General features: G+C 36.3%; 1 protein-coding gene across 1 annotated transcript in view; it reads right to left on the bottom strand.

Annotated features, from left to right (window-relative positions):
* SDK1 (sidekick cell adhesion molecule 1) overlaps positions 1 to 18,372 on the bottom strand; it is a 402,092-nt gene that overhangs the window by 285,518 nt on the left and 98,202 nt on the right. The gene's annotated exons all lie outside the window — the stretch shown is intronic.

Raw genomic sequence — 18,372 nt, 5'->3', positions numbered from 1 at the left:
TGTTAAATTATATTACCTGAAACCACTAACCCATTTTTAATTTAGGTACTTCAATAACGTTCAAGGGTCACATGTAGTCTCAAACTCTTGTTCTCCCATGGACCACAAATTCTCAAAATTCTCCAAGCAGCAAAATTCTTGACTGGTAAATTGCCAAAGCTCCATTCAAACACAGATTTATTACAAGTCTACACTGCTTGGAGACTCCCCACCCCCACCTTCTCGCCGTTGGAAGATAAAGATTTTCACTCCTTACACGTCAAATTTTTACTTGTAATTATGTAGGAACTACAGACCTAATCTTAGATGTTTACAAATACCTTCTATAATCAAAATTAACATGTTTATGTATTTATAAAAACTACACAAGTTACATTCAAGGTCAGAGATTTAATACAAAATATGGAATAATATTTAATAGGTAGATGTTACTGCACTTTGCTTTTTAGGAGTGCAGAGTGTTTGTGTGTATCTATTTTATATACACACTATATATAAACTGTCTTCCCCCAGAGAAGTTGTGGATGCCCCATCCCAGGAAGTGTTCAAGGCCAGGTTGGATGAGGCTTTGAGCAACCTGGTGTAGTGGAGGGTGTCCCTGCCCATGGCAGGGGGGTTGGAACTAGATGATCTTGGAGGTCCCTTCCAACCCAAACCATTCTATGATTCTATGATATTAACTAAATAAAACAATAAAAAGACACACAAATGTTGTCCCTGAGTAACAAACCATTCAGTTAAATTGCTAATCTTTCTTTTAAAACTTATTTTAGATTAAGCTCAAGTATTCTTATACCTGCTATTTAAAGAGTTTAAGCTATCTTTTACAGCTTACGGGGAAGCGAACTCATCTACTATTTAAGGGTGGCTGAAATTTTTGAATCCACAGGTCACATACTACAGTCTTTAACAGTTGATAGCCACGAGACAGCAAACACACACATTAGGGAAGAGGGAGCTCAAGGAAGGGGTCACAGGAGCTTTCAAGGTGCCACAGTGTTCCAGCACAGACTGGGACAGCAGCAGGTACATGGCTCAGCCTGGTGATGACAACCCCTCTAAGCCCTTATCTTTCACTTTGCTTCTCATCAGGGAATTTTTATTCCTTAGCAGACCACATGGCAGCACAGGCTCATTACCAGCCTAATCACACCATCTCGGGGCAGCAGCTGCGCTTCAGCTGAGGGTGGTCAAGGAGTTACAGGTTGGCTGTCGCCAAATTATTAGCCACAATTGGCAATAACGCTGAACATCAGCTGCATCCACGTTTGATGATTTGTATTGCTAAATTGTCTCACTAGTTTTTAGAACTTAAATTCAGAAAGATACAGTTATTTCTGCAGAAAAAAGCACACCTTCTTAAAGCAATACTTACAAACTATTAAACAAAATCTGACCTAACAAACTGAACTAAAAAATTAATTTTGAGGTGAGGTCCTTTTCTGATTTGTAGCATTTCAATAATCAATGGCTATTGCAGATCAGTGATATTTTCTTTAAACTGGATATACAGGAAGCTACGGCAATTCAACATTTGAGAAAATAGGAACAGTTCCAAACTGGCAGATAGTCGCAGGCAAACCAAAGATGTTTTGTGCACTTCAGTCTGTTACATGACTGAGATTATATTCTGCAAAGTCTCTTTTTTTCTTGTTTTAGTAACAAGAAAAATATATCTTCTCAATATCATGAAGAAGTTTTATCTTAATTCTCACTTTACCCTGACTACTGAAATCAACCAATATTTTAAAACTTTATAAAGAGAAAATGTTAGTGTGAAACACAGAGCAAAAAGCAATTTTTTACAAAGATATTTCTAAAGAAGTGAGTAAATGTTAAACCTTTTCAGCGGCTTTTCATATATTTTTGAGAGTCTCCCAAAGGAGTGACGAGACAGACATTCTACCCTTGCAAGATTAAAGGTGTCAGGCTTCCCCTGGAGATGAAAAGGCAGTGGCAGGGAGATGTGCTGGCATTTAGGGGAACAGGAGTCCCTGTGAGTCCTACAGTACAGAGTCCAATCGGAAAATTGAAACTATTAGTGCCAAGTTCCCTGAAAACAAGGCTATTTACCTGCTAGTATATAAAGGCTCATGAAATGAGCTTGTTAAACCATTCCTTCTGGAAGAAAGTTGAGCCATTCAGAGAGATTAGAATGAAACTGGTTTCTGCACTATAAACCTCTAGTCGAGTAATTTGTTGATCCTGTTTTTCAGTGATTTAAAGACTCAAGTAGCATAACCTCCTTCATTATTTCACTCTGAATTATCCACTTACTCCTTCTAACTTATGTCTTTCCAAGAACAAATGATTTATTTGAAAGACAAAGAGTGCTGCCCACAAGTCTGCCACTCAGCCCTACATTTCCTGCTCAAATATTCCAAACTCGGTGATGCTGCAACCCACTCAGAGCTATCTCCCATTTCAAATATCACAATCAAGCTGGTATTACCTGAAAATGATTCTCAAAATTCAATTCAATTCTGGTAGAAACTAAAATTTAATAGACCTATGGGAATATTTTTATAAAGAATATAGCACGCCTGATAAATTACCCTAGCTCTCTGGAAGATTTACTTAAACCCTTGCCGTAATTTTATCTTCTGGTCTTTTATTCCTGATTTTCTCATCAATCAAATACCATCAGTTTATCAAATTCAATTATGTAATCAGAGCTCACTAAATATTCACTGAAAGCAGCAATGAAAATAAAATACTGAGCAAAGATTCCACGGAGAGAGGTAGCAGTAAAGCGTTGATGACTTTGGCATTTCTGCAGCACAGCGCTGCCCACACCTCAGACACACGATGAAAACGGTGCTGCACCCCAAGCTTTACATCTTTAAGCTGTTACAGAAAGCAGAATTTTAAACCTGACCTACAAGGACAAGTTTGGTTGTTATAGAGCATTCCATGGGAACAGGAAAATTAGCAGGAACAATGAAAGCCATCAGAAAGAACTGGTTAAGGGATGGAAGATACAAGGGGTCATTTAATGATGCTTGCACTTAATTAATTAAACAGAGGAAGGTCTCACCATAGGGCTAACCCTGGCCAATAAAGGGTTTAGAAACCATGAGAGCATCTTAGTTTTCATTCTCTTGAAGGACGGAGCGAAAAGCTAATAAAAAGCCTATCTGAGTCCTAGAAACAGGAATAATAAAATACTGGAATTAATACTCTTAGCTAAAATAGTTTTCTGTCTACAAAAAAAAAAAAAAAGCAGCAAGTATTCGTGCTATACACAGACACTCGCTTCTAAATGCTAAATGTGTTAATACTTCCATCCTCTCTGGCTCTTCAGCTATGCTGATTTAAAAATAAAAATAATAATAATAATAAAATATCTGAGTTGCAAGGAGGAGTGAAAGGATAAGGTGCCAATCTGTTGGCACATATATACAGCTTCTATAAATTAAGTCTGCATACCAAACTCACTAGCATCCTGAGTAGTATCCTTAAAAAGATAGTGCAGATTTATTTTTATGTAAATCTCAAGAAAAAGTAGGATTGAATACGCCAAAATTATCTGGAAAGTTGCTCCACAACATATCTGCCTTGCTTTTGCTCATCATTAAACTACAAGAGTTCCATTAGACCACCAGGTTAGCCTAACTTCTTTCTTTGGTACATGCAAAGCTTAGATGGAATTTTTTCTCAAAATATAGTTTCAAGACATAATTCAACAATGTCCATACACTTTTTTTTGGATTAATGTTGACATTTAAATACAAAAATGGTGCTGTATGCAATCATTATCTACTTCAGGCTTCCCCCCAGCCCTAGCAGACGAGATGCACCACAGAAAAGCTGAGAGCTCCCTCGTACTCTCTTCTCCCTGAAGATGATTTTCGGGCACAAACTTACAAATCCAATCTGTAAGAGGAGAAGGCAGTCTGACTGTACAGCTTTGTACTGAATGGAATGACAACAAAAATTCCAAGAGTTGCTACTCATGAGTTAACCAGGGGAACCTAATCTCATGAGAACAGAGTGAGTGAACATGAGTTCAGAACCTGAGGACAGCATCATCTCTGAGACTTCATACGCACCCTCTAGTAAACACATTAACAAAGTTTGGCTAACGATTCTTACTCCTCTAGCAGCTTACATTTGTAAAACACATAAACCAAAGCCAGATTAAATAGATCTTTCAGTTACTACAGGGTGCTAAAAGATCTTGAAAGCAGTCTTGCAGCCCGCCCCTCAGGAATTCATCTATTTTCATTAGATGCAATCCAATCTTGAACACCTCTATCCTACTGAGAAAAGAAACGTTACCATACTCCAAAGAAGCACCACATCACCTTCCTCAGTAAAATACACTGCAACTATCCTATTAAAAATCTCAGCATTTTTCTTCTCTAGAAATGTTGGATACCAACAGTTACAGGTAAAATCACATGCCCACATCTTGAGAAAATCAGTTACTGTGGTCCTGGACACACTCAGAGGAAAAATAATGCAGTGAGTGCGGAGAACAGGTTAACAGATCCCCATTGCCATTACTATTTGTCTTCGCCCTATATCTCTACTTTTAAGTCATTTTTAGGTGAGCCAATATTGAATACTAAAAGTAGATTAACCTGTCCATAAATCAGCAAATTAGAGCAAATATAGCTCAATCACTAACAAATGTCACTTGAGCAGCTGTCTTTCCATAGCTCAGTTCACCCAACACATACAATATTGAAAATAAATTGTTGACTGAGATACATTGTTCAATAAACTCAAACAAAACCACAACTGCTTTATTAAAAAACACACCTATATTGATTTTAGCTTATTAGTCTCCAGTCAAAGCATGATGCACATCACCCCTTCTTCATATGCATGTCTAAAGCTACAACCAACCGACAAAGAAAAATAAAAAACGGTGTATCTCTGAGGAATTCTCCTGGAAAATGAGACTAGATAAATAAATCACATAGAGAGGCGAATGATCAGCCCAGGAGAAGAGCAGCAATATAGAAATGCTTTTGCTTTCGTTGTTTGCAAGGAAAAGGGATGTGAGCCATCTTCAGGTAGGTTAATGACAACTGCCATAAAAAGTATCTTAAAAGATCCATCTAGGTGTTTGAATGTGTAACACAAAAGTACTGTTAAATTAGGAAGCTAAAGTCAGGAAACCTACACTAAAGACAGAAGACTCTTTTCAGTGATCCAAAGAAAGTAGGTACAACTATGGATAGCAGAGTCCCGTCAAGAACAGATTCAAGTTCAGCCGTGACATCCACAAGCTGATGCTTCAGAGCACGTACAGTTGAGTACAGGCTGCTCTGTACTTGACCGACAGCTGATAACTACAGCCTTCTGGGGAGTCAGGACCATATTCCAACTTCGATATGGAAAAGGTTTTTCTCTTTTTCCTTTTCAAAAGGACCTTTTAATCTTATTATCTTAGATCTTGACATCCATGCATGCACGCGCTAGCTCCAGATGCAAGTGGTATTCTCTTGTGGAAATGAACTTCAATAGCTTATATGGCATAAGAATTTGGAATTATTACACAGTAAATCTTGGGAAATGTACAAGGAAGTCAGACTGAACTCAGATGTATTTGAATCAATCTTCTTTTGAATTCAAACCTTCTAAAATGCACTGGTGAGATGCTGTGAAATTTAGTATATGATCTATTCACAAACTGTCAACAATGTCAAACATACATTAAAGCATTCAGTCACTTTAACTGTATTGATTTGCAGGAAGGCTATTCTACCCAAAATATTGGATATTTGAGATTCAAATTTTCTTGGTTGGAAGTGTGACATAAATCATCAAGTACAACAATTAAATTTAAATTGCATTTTACAACCTCATTCTAAGCCTGGATTTGAAAAGACTGATGCATCACAGTGAATATTTCATTAAAATATCAGGTTATTTTTCAAATATACTGCCGTAGTTAAGAATTTTAACACAATGGTATAAAACATTCCCTTAAAGTGGATTTCCTGAACTTTTATCAAAGATGGTATCTGATTTTATATTGGAATAATACTGAAGCAGCTGTATTTAAATCAGTCTTTATTCCTCAATTTCAGAAGTAAATGAGCCCACACTACCCATATTTGTGCTCACATAGAGAAGAAAGATAACCTGCGTGTTGGATACCTCTACTATAATCTCTAAATGCAAATACAGTATCAGCTGAGGTTGATGGATAGTGCTTTTAAAGGCTTAATTGGGGATGGAATTAAATTGTTTTAGGACTCAGCAAGTTCTGTGAGGAAACCTACATATTTCTAGAATAAGTGACATTTATTTCTTTTAAATGCACAGTCACTAGGAGACAAGATTTTGATGGGTAACTTTTTTGCATTGAACAGGTCAAATGACTAATTGGCCAGTTAGTTATTGGGTAATTGCCAATCATATATTTGATTTGGATGGAAGAAATATTGAACTTCAGATTGCATACCTGTTGCATGCCATCCCAAGAGGAAAACTAAACATTCTGTAATGTACAGTTATGATTAGCTTTCAACAATTCAATAGAATAGGAGTCCCAGGTGGCAAGAATGAGTGTTTCGCACTGATAGTTAAGTAGATTTAATTAATTTTTTTTATTTTTTTTTTTTTTTTAAATTGAAGCATCAGTTCTGTATTTCAGAATTACCTAAAAGGCACTGCAGATTCCATTTTGCTTCTAAGCTCCTCATTTCTTAACGGAAACAAATGTTTTTCCCAAATTTTGATCAATACTTAGTATTGCTTAAAAGAACAAACATCACAATTCATTCTCTTAGAAATTTCCACAATTCTGAGACACATACCACGAAATGACTTGCTACATGAAAACTGGATTTAAATATTTCCAACCCTTCTACTGTGTTTTAAGGCACAAACATTTCCTGTTATGTTTCTTAGCCTCCTTCCACTTTTCCCTCCAAACAGCTTCAGATGAATCACAAAACTATATTTGCATGTTATGCTAAGACAAGACAACAGAAAAAAACTAAAGCAGTTTTTTCATGATAAAAAAGAAAATCTTACTATCACTGGTTGCTTAAAAGTCCTTAAACATAACCTATTCTTTGCATTCATAAAATCTACTCCCTAACACTCTATAGTCTATTTAAAGACCATCCTTTCAACCACTACAGGATCACTTCTTGAAGAATTCCCTTTTGAGAAAAGATTTCTTGAGTTGTATTAGAAACACTCAAAACAGAACTGTAAGAAGGAGGGACAACCAAAGCACAAAAGAGGATTTTCACAGGATCTGGATTCTGACAGAGGAAAAAAAGACGGTGGTTGGTATCATCACTCCATTTAAAATTCAACATAAAACTCTCTTGGTTATCCCCAAATACACTGAGAAAGATTTTCACACATGCAATTGAATAATTTTTTTCTTAATATTGATTTCTTTAGCAAGTCCAGCCGAGGAGAAAAAATGAAAAAAAAAGAGCCAGTATCTTTTTACCTGAGCCTCAAGCAGCTACTGATGTATTAACCTAAAGTCCCACTAAGGTTTCCTCTTCCCGTTTAATTTCTTCATCTCACGTTTTAGTTTCACTTTCTGACCTCTGTAATACCTCAGTTGAGTCAGGGCAAAAAAAAATAAAATGGTTTGTTGTATATCGGAAGGCAACCACAATTCATAGTTTCATGAAAACATGAACTATCTGCTGTAAGATTGAAAATCAAGAAGCTACAGATGATGTTCGTAAGCTACATTTAGTGTAGTTCATCCTCAAAAAACACTGCAGAATTATTTTTGGAAATATTCATGAGGGTATCTTAAAGAAAGTTACAAACGTACTGAGTGAAAAAGGCACGACAGCGTGCAAAGTAGGCAAATGAAAGAGAACCCATTAACTATCAAAACCAACCCAAAACCTCCGGAGAAACCTACAGCCTCTCTGGGCTGAATTTGGTATCCAAGCACAACCTCCATGCTTTTGGCATTCTCTTCATATTTAGTGATGTTTGCAGAGACTTATGCAGCTCTCAAGGAAATCACTTGTCACTCTTTAAATCTCAGCACACAGCAGGTGGAAGGCAAAAGAAAGAGAATCCAAATATAGCCGGATTCCGTTCATTATCCTAACTACAAAGGAAGCTACTGCTCCTGCTACATAATCTACAATCTCCAACCAGTGCAGGGCCAGTCTGACCACACCGATATCTATCCATCAATCTACATAGCCACTAAATATTCCAACAGATACCGGGATGAGGGCAGGGTGAAACCCTACAGAACACTTAACAGAACAGAAAAGACAGAAATATAAATGTCCTTTCCACACGTTTGTCCTTGGTATAAGAGGCATTCTCAGTTGGTTGTTTTGTAGGAGATAAATTAAACCAAAAAGGTAAACAGCTGGTCTGGAAGTACCAGAACAGAAACACCAGCAGGAGGAAACAATGGCACAGCAAAGGCACTGCCAGACCTGAAAGCCATGTAAGGCCACTTGTTTATTATTTCAAGGAGAGAATTATTTCTAAATAGCGAAGCAGCTATGAATATCCATAAAAGACATAAACACACAACTCTTTTGATGAAGGAGACTGAAGAGGAAATGATTCATGCAGAAACCCTTGTTAAAAAAAACAACGCCCACTCCTTACTGCTATTGTTATTTTGTTTACATGTAACTTGCAATTGTCTTTTTTTGTCCTTTAAATGTGAAAAGAAGTAAATAGGTTTATAAATTGGATAAGGCCTGCCTCAACAAAGTCAATTCAAAGGATTTTGGTGATGCTACAGAGTTCAAGGGTGGTAAGCACATGATCATACGCTACACTGAACAGAGACAGGATTGTTCACATCCTTATCTGCTGAGGAATTAGGACAAAAACACAATCAAAGCACAGTCCAAAGTTAACAGAACTCAACCGAACTATTCCCAGAATCTTAAGCAAACTCTGGAACAGGCACCTGGTTGGTGCTTGAGTCAGTAACAGAAGTGCTAAGTGATCCTTGCAGAGTTCTCAGCGTATCTCATCGTGTAATTCGTGTAGACAACTGGATAATAAATACCCTGCACGTGCAAACAGGGAAATACACCTTGGCATTCTTCCATGCAGAAGTGGAGGCACTAATTAAAGGTCAGATCAAAGGCTCTTGGAAAACCTGGCATAAATTGGCTACCCTAATTTTCCCTAATATCATCACTTATTTCTGCCTCTTTTACACTACACCCTTTCAGAACTATCCGAGTGGAATTCTTTCACCACCTCAGGGATAATACATTTATCTAGAGACTATAGAAATATTTCCAACAAAACTGGCGAAACACATAATTTCTTCTTGTCAGAAGTTGGAAGAAACGTATCACTGTTCTTGAAAACATAACTCAGCTTGACATATCTGAAGGCAAAAAAAGGAGTTAGTTTATTAATCTGGATATTTTATTTAATTTTCTTTGGGTTATAAATAAGCAGCAGGTTAATACTGTTTTCAGCTTTTGACAGTTCTAGTGTTAATTACATGTACTGGATTTTATAAATCAATACTTCTTACATAAAGTGTTATTTAACTTGCCAAGTGTAGCAATAGATCAATGCATTTACTGTTCTTGCTAACATTGATGGATGACATACATCAAAAGGATATGTAAAGGAAAAAGAAAAGATTTATTTATAAGTCAGACAGGGTTAAACCCCACTTAGGCAGAAAGAGAACTTAAATAGTGTTTTGAAAATAATGTCATAATTTTATAAGGTTTGAGAGGTTTTCATATTTTTTTTTTTCCTTTGGATTTTTTTTCGTTTGTTTTGTTTGGGGTTTTGGGGTGGGATTGGGTTTTTCTTTGCTGTTAATGCAAAGGCCTTAAGCTATCATAAACACACTGCTCTGCATACAGAAATACCATAATAACTCTGTGTATCCTATAGGATGCAGGAGCAATGGATTGCTCCTCCCAAACTTTAAGTACATTCTTACTAAAGTACCAAATTCCTGTATTCAGCACACAGTATCTCTAAACATGCTACTACATGATTAAAAAAAATAAAGCATAGTTGATAATTACTTCACTATTTACAAATATGCTACAGTTAATGAGCTTGAAATTTTACAGGATGCACAACTAAAATTTTCATCATAAATCAACTTCAAAGATTGCATTCACTACACTATAAACTGTAATAAAAGAAACCATGCAGTTAAAAATCACTCTAAGAGCTAGTACTAATGCACTCGAACATCTTGAAGGGATATACAGCTCACTGTGTTATTAATATTCATTATTTATTTGTGCTATTTGTAAACAAGACATTAAGTATGTTGAAATTAGGAAATACCAAAGAACTGAAAGCTATTACTCTGTATGTAACAACAGCAAATCGATAAAATATTGGTTAAAACCCATTATCAGAAGCATGCATATATACAGTATGTATAATTATGTACTGAAATAGAAGGGAAAATTGTTTTCCTTCTAGTATGAACAGATTTCTCAGGACAGAGGTAATAATTACCCAATATATTATGTCCAAATCAGAGAACAGACAAAAAAAAATCATTTTACATAAAACATTTTCATCAGAAGGAGCTTTTTAAAGTTACAAAAGGTTAAGGGATATAAAACTTGAATAAGTGTTATCCTTTGGAAGTAAGTAATTCATGCCATCCTTATACTTCAGTGCAATTTATCTGACTAGAAAACAAAAAAGTTACCTCAGTGCTATCACCACAACATTAAATTAAGCCCAAGTAGGCTCTACTTCATCAGCTCTATTGCTCTGAACAACAGTACTGAGAAGCAACAAGTAATGACTGCCATCTACTAGTCATGGAATCATGGAATGGTTTGGGTTGGAAGGGACCTCAAACATCATCCAGTTCCAACCCCCCTGCCACGGGCAGGGACACCCTCCACTACACCAAGTTGCTCAAAGCCTCATCCAACCTGGCCTTGAACATTTCCAGGGATAGGGCAGTCACAACTTCTCTGGGCAACCTGTTCCAGTGCCTCACCACCCTCTGAGTGAAGAATTTCTTCCTTGTCTCTAATCTAAATCATCTCCTCTCTTTCACTTTAAAGCCATTGCCCCTTGTCCTGTCACTACACGCCCTTGCCCAAAGCCCCTCTCCAGCTTTCTTGTAGCCCCTTTAGGCACTGGAAGGCTGCTGGAAGGTCTGCCCTGAGCTTTCTCTTCTCCAGGCTGAACAGCCCCAACTCTCTCAGCCTGTCTTCATAGGAAAGGGGCTCCAGCACTCGGATCATCTTCGTGGCCCTGTTCAGGACCATGTTAGCATGTTTATGAAATAATTAATGAAAAGGAATAACTGAAAGAGAGTGGTGAATCTAAGTCAAAGAAAAAAGACCATTTAAAAATGTTCCCTCAAATCTGGTTGGAAAAAGATGAAATTCTATTGAGCCAAAATTTTTAAACAAAAAAAAAAAAAAAAAAAATTTAGTCTACTAGCTAAGGCATATCTTGGAAGACAGTGTAATATCTTTCATGAGTTCCACTTAATGCAAGAAAAGTCAGGAGATTATCTTCAGAGTTTGAGTATTTTGTCTCAAACAATCAGACAAAAGAGTTCCCTTCACAAAAATCATTCTTCTAAACTGTCAAAAGGAGTATGGGTACATAAGAGAAAGTGGATCATCTGCTTTAGGTAAAGTTTGGTTTTGCAAGATTGGTAGAATTTTCTGCAAAGCTTCAGTCTCCTTAAAGAGATGAGAATATATTATCCAAGCAAAATGTGAGAATTCTGCACATGTAACCTTTCTGTCCAACTTCAAACTGTGAATCAGAAGGCAGGAAGAGTCCAGGAGTGACTGGCTGAGAGATGTAACACAGAGCACGTGCAGAAATACAACATAAAGCTCAGTCTCATCTCACTGGTGCATAATACACAAGTTGTCAGAGAAGAAAACCACCACCACACTCCTACACGTCACCCTTGTTATGCGATATCATAATCCTACTCGCACGCAATCCACCTGAGCAGTTGTGCTGGAGCCTAATCAAATAAATACAGATAGTCTTGCTAAATCCTGCTTAGCAGCGTTGCACGAACGAAGAGCAAACCTCGACTCTTTGCTCTGAACTTAGACAACCTGACAATAATGAAGATGTATATTCGAAAGGAATATGGAATAAGCCTGAACCTCGAGTCACGAGAACTGCCGTATCCGGTACGAGGTAAGCCCTGGGCGGGTTTACAAGTTCTACAAAATTGCTCACTGGGGGAAACAATCTGCCGACTTAATTCACTGCAGGATTTCACAAGTCCCTCCAGTCATCTGTTTCTGCTGTATACATTCACATGCATCATCAAGCTGACAATTTAGAAACCGGACCAGATGGATGCATAACCCAAAACAGTGCTGTTTGTTAAATCTAAAAGCTATTAATCAAAATAATTTCCTTTATTAAACTCCGTGGGAGAAAGGGAAGAATACAGTTGACACATAACACACATTTACCCCGAGTGCATCACAGGACAATACAGACCAAGGTTATTTTCACCAGGCTCCACCAGAGAAAAACGTTGATAGCAGAAGCATTCTTCCTAAAAAAAGCAGATTATTGCAGGACAAAGAAAACAGGAAAGGGCATCTAAACGCTTTCCTTGAGTAGATAAGGCATGTTATTCTTTTTTCCCCAGAGGAAATAATTACATTCTCTGAAAGGACTGGCAACTTCAAGTTATTTTTAAACAAAGAGCAGTTCTTTGTCTAACATGAGTGCTAACTTGTTTTAAGAAAGCAGTGGGTGAGACTGGATCAACAAAGTTGGCTTCACCTTTCACCAGGCACTTAATGCCAACCCAGCTGGAAAACAGCCTGGGCTATTTCAGGTTTAAGATTCACAAATAATACTTACTGCTCTCCCTCTTCTCACTCTGCAATTCCTCACATACTTAGATATAGGACTAAAAACTCTCAATGTATACCTGCTGTTTTTCCAACCTAAAGCTTTACAATAAAAAAAAAAAAAAATTATCTGAAGCACGTAAGAAAACGTTTCAATTCTAACAACAGAAAAACTTGTACAAACAAATTACAGAAATAGAGTCCTCTGGAAATACCTGGAAAATAGTTTCTTAAATATCGAAAGGGGATTTATAAAAGAAAGGCAAGTCTGTAGCTATTTGCTTAACAGAGAAAACCACGGATTTTTATAGATTAACTCTTCTGAAGGAGGTCACTGAACCAGAACACAGTCGTAATCCTTTAGTGATACTCTGATACATTATTGCAAACAAACCTCATTTTGCAAGTTCTAATTGCGAGGCAGAACACGTGCTCTGGCACAGCAGAAATTGAAGTGATCCCATAAGCGAAGTTAGGCAGCTTCAAAAAGGAAAAAGTGCATGTAATGTACCTGTTCTTATTCCTAAAGGAATTAGCAACTGAAGTGCAAGAAAAATAAGAGAATCATTTGGCCTAAATATCATTTAATGTTCTGTGGTATACCCCAAATACCCTACAGGTATTATTTTTAGGGGTTATCACATAAATAGTCCTATTAATATATTTTTCACAATCGGAGCTTTCACTGATGTAGTTTATGAAAATGCCTTTTATTAGCACAGATTTTTGAAGTCTTGTTTACGGAGCAGATCTTCTGAAATACATCTTCAACCAGAAACCCTGTCTGACTTAAAAGTAAATAGACTGAAATGCTATTACATTATTACTGGCTCATTAAGAAGCAAATTAGTTGTTTTTCCTCTCTGTTTAGCAACACTCAACAGGTACTTATTTTGACACTGTTTTAATGTGAAAACACATCAGGTTAACATGTTTGTGGTTACAGGAAACATTTATTGGACAAAGGCAAATCCAGCAGCCTCACAACAAAAATGATAATTTCTAAATTAAAGCAAGTGGTAAATTGCATAAGACACTTCTCTACACGTGCTTCTTGCTGACCCATTGTATCCGACGAAAGCTGATTCTTTCTATCCTTCCACTTCATATTCACAATGTACCTCAAACATAATTTATTGCTAAAATAAATAAATAAAATTCATAAAAATTGTATACATGACAAAAAAGCAGAGTCCAGTTTCTTGGTGTATGCAACCAAATAATGAAAATTGTTTATGCAAAGTTCAACAACAAGCTCTGCTCTTTCTCTTCATTATGTGTAGGAAACAAGTTCTATTAATAAACAGTCAGCCAAAATTAGCATTAATGTAATATATATTTAGTTTAGACTTTTGGCCTTTAGTTTATATCAGCTTAGAAGTAAACAGAAAAAAAAAGCAATAATGGCAAAAAAAAACAATGAAGCAGTAAAAATAACATGATGATGGACTAAAATATATTGTTCTAGTTGGGAGTCAATAGGGCAAGAGCTTTATAAAAATTGTTTTCCTTTGACAAAATCAGTACAATACTTGCTGGTACAAGCAGTATAAAAAAACCTCCCATAAAACACTTCCGACTTCGCTTTCCATTTTAATGGCTGCAGGCAAAATTCAGAATACATTTGTCAAGTTGATATTATCAACACAACAGGGGCATGCCTGACTTGTTCTACATTTGTTCTGAAAGTTCACTTTTAGAGGCCAGCAGCCAAGGAAAGAACACAGGAAACCAAAATCATTCATATCAGGCAGACACAGAAACACACCTTCTAATATTTAAGAGAAGTTTCAGTAAATATTACCACAAATTACTCTGCAAGGCATCAATCACATTCAGTTGAACATTAAAGACCAACCAATCCTAAAATTGAAGGTGATTCGCACTCTCTCTTTGCTCAGTTTAATGAGACATCCTAGTCTGATCTGTGACAACTAGTGCCAACATCTTTAATTTTTTTCCTGACATCTGAAATTGATTTCAAAGACAGATACTTGAGAAGGGAAGAATACTACAGAAAAGGACATGAGAAAAGCATTGTAAGACAGAAAATCAAATGTATAGTCCTAGCTTCCCCACCCCCCGCCTCCCTTTGGTACTGCATCATTAAGTAACTGAAAGAAAATTCCATTAAAAACTCTTAATTGTATCTGAATCTTATTCCTCTGCCTTTGAAATGAATACTAGCCAAATATATTAAAAACAATTCTTTGCTGTTATACATTGTTCATGTGCTATTTTTGTTCTCTTTGATAATATCTGGCCAAAGTTTTTTCCATACTTAGTGGAAGACTATTCTTTCATAAAAATACATGCCCTTGTGCACGTATTTTTTTCTATTTCAATTTCTTAGATTTCTTCCTTTCCAGACTAAAATTTATAGAGGGAACAAATATATTTCAGAGACCAAAAAAAACTTGAATTGTGTAATTCTACAATTTGCCCACAGATTGAATGAATGCATGGTTAGTTGACCTAACTGATAAAAACAAGATTCACAAAATTATTTATAACCCTATGCATTCAGGCTCTACGGTAAGAACCACCACAGAAGACTACTGTTGTAATAGGAATTACTGTATCATTTAATGTATTCCAAGGATAACAAAGAATAGGTTTGGGCTGCTTATTTTTAATGAGGACACAATGATATCAGGGCAAGAAGCTTCACTTTGGCACCAACGCAATGCTTGTAAGAGAGGGATTTCAACAGCTGTCCTGTACAGATGGTTGCTTTTACTTACAAAGCTTTGGACTGAAGAAAGATTAAACCTATGGATGAGGGACCTTCACCTTGCTGCTTTGCTTCCATAGTTGGCAGAGAAAAAATAGCTAAGATGGATTATAACAACTGTCTTGCTTATATTATGCACACGGTATTTCTTAAATTTACAAAACATGATGCTTATTTCATTTTAGCAACATGCACTTTCCATTGAGTGCTCTGGAATTCTTCTGAAAAAATAAGTAATTTCAGCTTTCCTGAATTCCCATCAGAATGTCCAGTATTACAAAAATGGAAAAAACAAACAAATACAAATTACACAGAGGAAAAGATTCGGAGACAAAGCCAGAAGTAACCAGTATAAAAGCAGAATGCCCCACATTGCGTGACTAATGGTACATGCCTCCGTTCCAAGGTAATTAAGAGTATTTTCCATTGCAAGTTGAACATCTTGAAGGAGTCATTCCTGGGGAAAATGTTGGTTTTCTTTAAAACAGGGTGTAACAGTGAAGGATTAGATATTAGATTTGCTGTGTTGATGTAACCTTAGCAAGCAGCAATAAACACTATTCAGGGAAAATGTATTTGTACCAATTTCCCAAAACTCCAACTACTGTGCAACTCTGACCTGAGGTTTCAGTTCTGAAAGTCACTCTCCATGCTGACTTTTTAAAGATCTTGGTGAATTTCTTGGTTTCCTACAACCGTTCACTGCAGGTCGTTGTCTGGTACACGTTACAAGACCATCTGCATCAGTAACAGAGGTTTTTTGAGCCTTAAAATTGAATATTGATATACTAGATATAGAAACTACAAAATTCATGGCAGCTATGGCACCACTTCCAGCCTTTTAACTCTAATGAGTGCTTCTAGTGCACATCAAGGTTCAAAGGAATTATTAATTAATTCTATTCTGGCAGCTATATACTATTTGGAAGCCAAAATGGATGAAAACTGTGAACTTCTAAGACGAAAATTTATTTTAAATTGTACAACAGAATTTGAGAACTCTAAATTCTCTCAAGAGATTTAAAACTGAAACTGATCTTTTGATTTTATCAACTGCATTTATAAAAGAAATAACTTTATATAAAGAGAAGTGAAACAATAAAACACTAGTGAAGCACAAAAAAACCCCAAAATTCTGGAAGTGAACTAAGTTGAGCTATTTATGTATTCTTTAATTATAAACTTTGCTGGAAAACCATACGTTCCTCATCTTCTGACAGTAAACAAATATAAAACGTACCCAACAAGAAGAAAGGAAGAGAAGAGTAAAAACTTGGAAACACGGTGTATTTCTCGGTCTCAGTGGGTCACGATATTGGCAAAACTGACCTTTAACTCCAAAACAAGAGAGGCACACTAGCAACTTCTTTTAATTCGCAACTACATTTTACATGAGTAGATTCTAGATAATTGCCTTCCTGGTAACTACTGCAGGAGGACACATACCAGCTCCTTCCTTTTATAAAACCTACTTGGAGGACTCAGTTTGTGGCATCAGCCTATTGACAAATGATTTTTGGAAATGTGACAAATTACGGTTACATCTTCATGGGTATCCTGCAGGACACAAACCTCAACGGATCACATTTCTCCTCCCCCTTCCTCCCTCAGGGGAATGAAACTCATTTCAACGTGGCCTGATTGTGAATCTTGTTGCTAAGGTCCCCATACTGATGTCATTTGAAAATCTGAATCAAGAAACCATTCAAAACTATATTTTCTCCTCATTGTTCAGTGAAAGAATACTGCATCAGTGGTTCCATATTTTCGTTCTGATCTATTTAACTCAAACACACTTTTTGTAACGCCACTGTGCCTTCAGACACCAACTATCATCGATGCAGCTACAGGATACATCACATAACTGCGCCTGCTTCATCTCCTGAGCACTGCCCACCTGAGAACAGATGCCCACTTCGCATTTCAGTGCTTACTGAGCACTTTGGAAACTGAACTCAGAGATACAAAAGGTACCAGACATCTTACAGGCCTGAACAAAAACACCCACAGCAACCACGCAGATAAAAAGAGCAATTTCCTCTTTTATTTTGAAGGTGTCATTGGGGATAAGAATTATAAAGTATTTATATTCCCCACCTGTAATAAATAGTGTTGGATCATTAATGAAAATAAGCTTCATCAGTTCAAAATAAATCTTTGTACACACATTATTTTAAATTGTCATACTTCATCTAAATTGATGTATTTTTTCATTTTTTATGGCAAGTGTTTTTTTTCTCTATGCAAAAAGACTTGAACTAGTCATTCGTGTTCAAGGTTTAAAAAAATAAATTACCCTCAAGCATAGATCAGCATAAAATATTTCAGCTCAAAATTCGAGCAATTAAGAAAAAATTTTCCACAGTCAAATATGCCCTATAAAAAGTAAATATACATAGGCAAAATTAATTGGAGTAGCTACACCATCATAATGATATAGGTTTATGTAACAAGATACACATTAAACGCTTTCATTCTTCTTAACTCTTGCTCTCTGTTCATTACCCAACGCTGAAAATAGACTTTGCATCTCTGAAAATTAGACATTACAGTCACAAAACTGTAAATTTCATAAAAATTAATCATTTCTTTCAAGGAAACCATTGTTGGCTAAAAAAGTTATTGAGGGAAAATGTAATAACAGTGTACAAGTTCATCCTTCTCTCTACTGATGCAACGATGAGAAGTTACATACATAACTATATCTAAATATATCTGAATGGACGCATTATGAATCCATTTATTATCAAGGGTTGAAATTACACATGAATTCATAAAGAAAAAAAATCAGCATGGATCAACAAGGTCCACAGCATGTAGTATTGCCACTGCTTGAAAGAAATCAGTAGTAAACCA

Source organism: Tauraco erythrolophus, chromosome 17 (genome assembly GCF_009769465.1).
Source record: "Tauraco erythrolophus isolate bTauEry1 chromosome 17, bTauEry1.pri, whole genome shotgun sequence".
Classification (NCBI taxonomy): Eukaryota; Metazoa; Chordata; class Aves; order Musophagiformes; family Musophagidae; genus Tauraco; species Tauraco erythrolophus.
The sequence above is the reverse complement of the archived record's forward strand: the minus strand, read 5'-3'. Positions and strand labels throughout refer to the sequence as shown.